At 49.6% G+C, this 6,540-nt stretch overlaps 1 pseudogene; it reads right to left on the bottom strand.

Annotated features, from left to right (window-relative positions):
• Positions 1-454: 454 nt before the first annotated feature.
• LOC127187204 (E3 ubiquitin-protein ligase MARCHF2-like) lies at positions 455-1,530 on the bottom strand (annotated as a pseudogene).
• Between the last annotated feature and the right edge of the window lie 5,010 nt (positions 1,531-6,540).

The raw sequence follows: 6,540 nt of genomic DNA, 5'->3' as shown, positions 1-6,540 counted from the left end.
TCCTCCATCACTACAGTATGTCCTTCCTGAAGGACCCTAGCAGACCAAGACCTACCAGCTCAATGCACAGAGAGGACACTGACATCCAAGGGCACCTGAAGAGCACTTAAAGGTATCCAGCATTGGGGTGGCTGAGCTGCCACTGAGGCCTAGAGCCTACTGTAACATTAAGATGTCCATGAGTCCCCAACCTACAATAAGTTAACTTGGGTCTGGTAGACTCAAGTTCCCAAATGTATGATACTTCACAAACTACAATCTTTAGAAACGTCTTCACGTCTGGAAGTTTGATTTCTTCTTCTTCTTCTTCTTCTTCTTCTTCTTCTTCTTCTTCTTCTTCTTCTTCTTCTTCTTCTTCTTCTCTAACAAGGACTCCTTTTATTCATCCAGGGGTAGGTTTTTGAAATGCAGGGCAACTTTATAATGCAAAGAGTGGCAGTAAAACAAGCCAGCTAGGTGCAGAGTAATGCAAGAAGCTTGCTGGAACCTTTTAGTCCAATGGGTGCCCTTGACACAAGCAGCCAAAGCTGCTGGCCAAGAGGTGTCCAATAGATCTCAGAATGAGATAGAGGTGTCTGCTCCATCCAAAGCTCAGGTCTGTCCATCTGTCCTTGTCATATACAGCAACGTGCAAATCAAAACCCTTGAAAATATGTTCATACTGGATCACAGAGCAGGCTCTGCTTGCTGTGGCTCTTGGCCTGAGAACCATCATGGCTGTGGATGAAGGGTCAGGCAGCTTCCATCCTTCCAAATGTTAGGGCATTGCCATCTGACTCTGGTCTCTCCACTACCTCAGGGACCTGCCAGCCAGGCCTTCACACAGGAGTCTCCTCTGCCACCTTTTTCAAGAGTCCAGCAGCCAGCAAGGAATGATGGGTGTCCCCGAATCTTCAGGCGGACTTTCTGATTCGTCTTCCTCCACTCTGAGTACAGCTGGCAATGGTATCGGAAAGAGACCACTGTCCAGAGCATATAGATGGTAAAGAGGGCAATGACTCCCGGGGCCTCCAGCTGGCTGTGCAGATGGAGGTGGTCCTGGGCCCCTCACAGGCACAGCCAGCCTGAGATGGCAGCCAGTGGTGTGATGAACGCAAAGCACGCCATGTCACAGCACAGTGTCTGCTTCTCAGTGCAGGTCCCTAGGTCCTTCAGCCACTCTGTGAGAGCTCAGGGCTGCTTTTCCACTGCAAACTCAGTGTGGCACAGCTCACAGCAGCTGGTGTTGGAGGAAGACAGCCATTTCTCCAGACAGCTCTTGTGCACAGCTCCCAGTGTGCCAGTGCAACCACAAGGGGACAGCAAGGTCTCCCCATTCACTCCCTCATGGCAGATTCGGCAGAAGGGACAGTGGCTTGGTATGTCCAAAGCTCGGATGACAGCTGAGAGCAGCCGGCCGTCCCTTGAAGTCACCTGTGCTACATACGGGGGTGGCACCAGCCCTGTGACTTCCACAACCTTGGAGAGGGCAGGGTTGTCAGAGCAGTCGCATAGGGAGCCAGGGAGGTGGCAGCAGTCACCTGTCGTCATGGCCACATGGAGCCACCTGTCCTCAAGGCCTGAGGCCCATGGTCCCAGAAACCTGATCTATAGCCAGGCCGGGTGGCCGTGCAGGCCCCTTGGTTCTCCCTGGCCTGGGTCCTGGCCCAGAGGGACACCTGTGTCTGGGTACCTCCCACGGAGTCAACAGCACCCTGATCTCTTCTTTGACTTACAGTATTCAGTAGGATGCTCTCTCTGAGGGTTGTGTGTGAATGGGGATGGGTCTGGGGCGATAGCTCAGATACAAACATGAGGGCCTGAGTTTGAGGGCCAGACCCCATGTCAGAAGCTAGTTAAGGTGATATATACTTATAATCCCAGTGAGGCCTACACAGGAGCTTCCTGGGGCTCACTGTCCACCCAGTCTTGGCTGTGTCACTAACATGAGACACAGTGTCTCAAAAAATATAGTAGAAAATTGAGGAAGACCCTTGATGTCAACCTTAGACCTCCACACTCACACACAAGTACAACTCTTACTCTAAGTGTGCTTGTGCATGCATACACAGACACAGACCTACAGACACAGACACACACACACAGACACACACACACACACACACACATACACGTGAGTAAGTCTGGACTGAGCTAAGGTGTTTGGTAGGTCAAGTGTACTAAAAACATTTTCATTCATGTTAAGATATTTTCAGCTTACTGTGAGGTTAGTAAGATGGAGCCCATGGGAAGTGGAGGGTCACCTGCTGTGCTGAGTGTGCATCAGCACTTGAGAATCTTGTCTTATTCCTCTCTCCCCCACCAAGCATCCTGCCTAAAGTGAGGAGGAGCAATCACCTAGGGTGAAGTGGGAGTGGGTCTGCACTGGGTGCCCCTGTCCCACCTCAGAGGTCCACTGGGGACATGCTTGGCTAGCAATTTCTAGAAGCTCAGGGAAAGACAAACAAAAGGTAACTGGAATGTGCCCCAGGGGGCCCATTAGCTTCCTGGAGCCTCCTGAGCATTCCCAGGAGGGATCATTGCTGGGCGTGTGTGATCAGCGGCAGGCACTGTCACAGGCAGCTGCTGGCATATTAATATTCCAGATAAATGGCTTTTGGCTCAGGCGAAAGATCCTACTTGGGAGCAGGCTTTTCTTTGAAGCTCCTGAGAGGGGCAGCTTGCAGAAAAAGGCGAAGAGAAAAAAGGCAGCTTTGCAAAAAAAAAAAAAAAAAAAAAAAAAAGAAAAAAAAATGATTCCACTCCAAAGCCTCTGCCCCATCCATCTCTGTTTATTTAGTGCCTCTCCCTCTCCTAATTCATGGCAGACTTGCAAGAAAGGGAAGCTAGACAGGAAGGGAGGGAAAGAGGAAGGCAGGGAGGGAAGACGAAGGGAGGGGTGGAGGGAAGAAGGGAAGGAGGGAGGAGGAGGGGGATAAATAGAAGAGCTTCGCTGCATATATCATCACATCTTCCCCCAGAAGACTGTCAACAATTAGCCAGAAGGCTGGGGTGCTGAAGCCGCAGAGCCTTCCTGAGACATTCTGCACAGCCAAGCATCCTTGGCACCTCCCAGCCTGCCTGTGACTACTAGCTTCTCCATGTCTGAGCTGGTCCCTGACTGGACCACTTAGACTCTGAGATGGTCTGTCACATAAAAGGAGGCAGAGATGAAACCTCTTCTCCTGGATGGTTGGGCAGCAAATGCAGTCATATACACAAAGTGACTGCCCAGCTTATTGGAGAGGGATTTTAGATGTCATCATTACAAGGCAGAGGCTCTGGGGCTGCCAAGAAGACTTGATGGATAAGATCACTTCCTGTGCAAGCATGAGGACCTGAGTTCAGTCTCCAGCCCCACATTAAAGAAGGAGCCAAGCATGAATACTTGCATACCTGTAACCTGGCACAGGGAGATGACAATAGGACCAATGGGATTTAGCTCCAGGTTCAATACTATCCCAAGGGAATAAGGCAGAGAGTAATAAAACAGGACCTATCCCTTGGGACCTATCCCAAGGGAATAAGGCAGAGAGTAATAAAACAGGGCAGACATCCTTCTTTATCCTCTATTGAACTGTATCAGAATGTACATCCCTGTGCATACACACACACACACACACACACACACACAGAGAGAGAGAGAGAGAGAGAGAGAGAGAGAGAGAGAGAGAGAGAGAGAGACAGACAGACAGACAGATAGACAGACAGACAGACACAAACAGACAGAAAAAGAGATGGAGAAAGACAACCAGACAGAGACAGAGAGACAAAGAGACAGAGACAGATACACAAAGAGACAGATAGACAAAGACATACACACAGAGATAGACAGAGACATACACACACAGAGCAACAGAGAGAGAGAGAGAGAGAGAGAGAGAGAGAGAGAGAGAGAGAGAGAGAGAGAGAGAGAGGCAGCAGAGCTCAAGACATACGGACCCACCCAAGCAGCCTGAGCAGAGAGAGCTACTGGCATTTATTTCTTGCCTATGACATAGCTTGCTGGCTGCTAAGGTCCTCCTCATGCTGGGGTTGTGAAACAGATGTGCAGGTATTTCAACCTCATAGATGTTAGCCTAGAGTCCCTCAGACCCACTTTATAGGTTGGGGAAACTGAGGCACACAGAATGACTCATTCAAGCCTGTATAGCAAGTTGGATGCTATCATAGAAGAAAGCCTTGCTGTTTCCATCTCCCTGCATGCACAGATCTGTTTTCAACAGAGGCCGCTCTACTCAGTTCTACCTGTTCCCTCAAACCCTGGATTTAGTGGGGCCATGTTTGTCATGGCTAGTTCCACCCAGTGGGCAGGCCAGCCTGACAGGGTATATAAGACTTAGATAGCCCCAGCCCTCGGTTCTGTGAGCATAGTCTGAAGGAGCCGATTGCAAATAGTTCTCAGGTCCCACTCCAGAGGGCAGGTGAGTACTGGGTCCAGTGTGTTCGAGTCTATGGCCTTGGTAGCTCTAGAGAGGACCATGGTGAAGGGCTACTGAAGTTGGTCTCCCATCAGAGGAAGGGACAATGTTCATCGATCCTTGGGTCCTGTGCTGCATCTCACTTTCCTCATCTATACCCTTTCCCAGAAATACTATGGAAGCCAAGCAACACACAGTGCCCAATTCACGGAGCCTTGGGTGCTTACCATTCACCAGGCTGTTGCTGTCAGATATGGAGAGCAGCGCCACTCGAGGCCAAGCAGGAGCAGTGCAGCTGGGACAGGAACTTGGTGGGACACTGCAGCACAGCAGCCAGACCTGCTTGCAGTCTGGTACAGGACAGTGTTGGAGTAGGTGACTGTCACACCTCTCTTTTCCTTGGGCTATGGTTGTATCCATTCTCAGATGGTCTTGACTGCCTCCCAAGGCCAGCAGGAGAACCAGATGGAGCCAGATGAGGAACCTGGCAGCCCCTAGGCTATGCCCAGTCATTCTCAATTTAAGGAAAGAGAAGATGATAGAGTCAAGCAAGCAAAGAGGAAGGGGAAAAACTACACTGTTCAAGGCTAAGAAAATGGTTGGTGTCCAAAGTGCAGCCCCTGCTCTTACACTTATAGCAAACCCAGAGTCTGCTCCTGACTTCCCCTGGGGACAGTCTATGCCTTGGGTATCTATGCACTCATGCTCCTTGGTTTTCAAGGGATCACTACAGTGAGTCATGAAAAATCTCTCATGTCCCTGGACAGAGCTCAAGAGCCATATCCTGTCTTCTTGAGTGGACCCCCCAGCCCTGTAGCCAATGCTTCACTTGTGGGAACACTGTAAGAAATGGCAGTCGAATGGAGAGATATGAATTACAGTCAAAACCTTCTAAGCTGTCAGAGGTTCTTCAAAGACACAAAGCAAGGTCTAGAAAGATAGTGTGCGCTACTCTGAAAGCCATGTGGTTTTCCTGGTGTTGCCATGAGACCACACCTACTCAACCCCCAGATTAGATAAACCTGGTGCAATGCTAAGAGTCTTTGATTCTTGCGCACCCCCAATGCCCATGCTAATCATCATTCTGAGCACCCTCGGGAGGCAGATATCAATTCCATTCCTGTGGTGGGAAATCATTATTTCATATTGTTCCACCTCTTGGCCCTCCCATTAGAAAGATATTATACTCAAGCGAGCTAACCACTCTCGGTGTGCCACAGCCACCTGTTAGAGATCTTAGAGGATCCATCTTCACCCTTTACATGGCCTCCCAAGACGTTAGGTGACCACAGACCTCACATACGCAGTCTTTATTAGACTCCTGGGAAGCCACAGGCAACTCTTTACCCAGAACATTGCTGCTCTTGGTGAATGAAGGCTGCTTTGAAGGCATTTGTCCTAGTGTATTGCCAGCAACAATGATACGCAAGAGGATGACAGACAGTCAAAAGTCTGGCTGACAAAGTAAAGAAGCCGACTGAGTCTGAAGCTTTCTGATACTTACTGTATGGAATCCAGGGTCTGAATTACCATGGACTTGAGGTATACCCAATGTTTTTACAGGGGTGCTTGGCCCCATCACAGCTTTCCTAACTGGTGTGCAGCACCCCCGGACTGTGTGACCTTTAGAAGAGGGGACAGTTTGCTCTTCAGAATAGGACTAGACAGCCCAGGCTCTTGGCTTTACTCCAGCCATTCTTGGGGCCGCTTCAAGCTGAAATGTCTGGGAACTTGCGAAGCTCATAAGCAAATGGCTTCACAGAAGGGCTTGTTAACATTTCCTCTGTTGGAGACTGAAGCAGACAGAGTCAGAGCCAGTGGGCCCCCCAACATCCCCCACAGTACCCCTGAGTCTTATTCCAGCCCTGGAAAACTCACACCCTTGTCTAAACACCAGCCCTGAGCAGACCCAAGTAGAGGCCATATGTGTTAGATTATATTATTGTTTAAAATATTCGCTGGCCTTTTCCATGGAAGATTATTCCTCCCTACCCCATTAGGCTTGGCCATTTGATTCGATTTAACCAATGAAATGTGAGCAGAAGTGAACTGTGGTGCTTCTGAACAGAAGCTGAGAGCTATTGACTTCTATTCTGTTTTCCCTCAACCATGAGCCTCAAAATGCCTGGGAGAGATGCTG

The sequence above is a fragment of the Acomys russatus genome, chromosome 3 (genome assembly GCF_903995435.1).
Source record: "Acomys russatus chromosome 3, mAcoRus1.1, whole genome shotgun sequence".
NCBI lineage: Eukaryota > Metazoa > Chordata > Mammalia > Rodentia > Muridae > Acomys > Acomys russatus.
The sequence above is the reverse complement of the archived record's forward strand: the minus strand, read 5'-3'. Positions and strand labels throughout refer to the sequence as shown.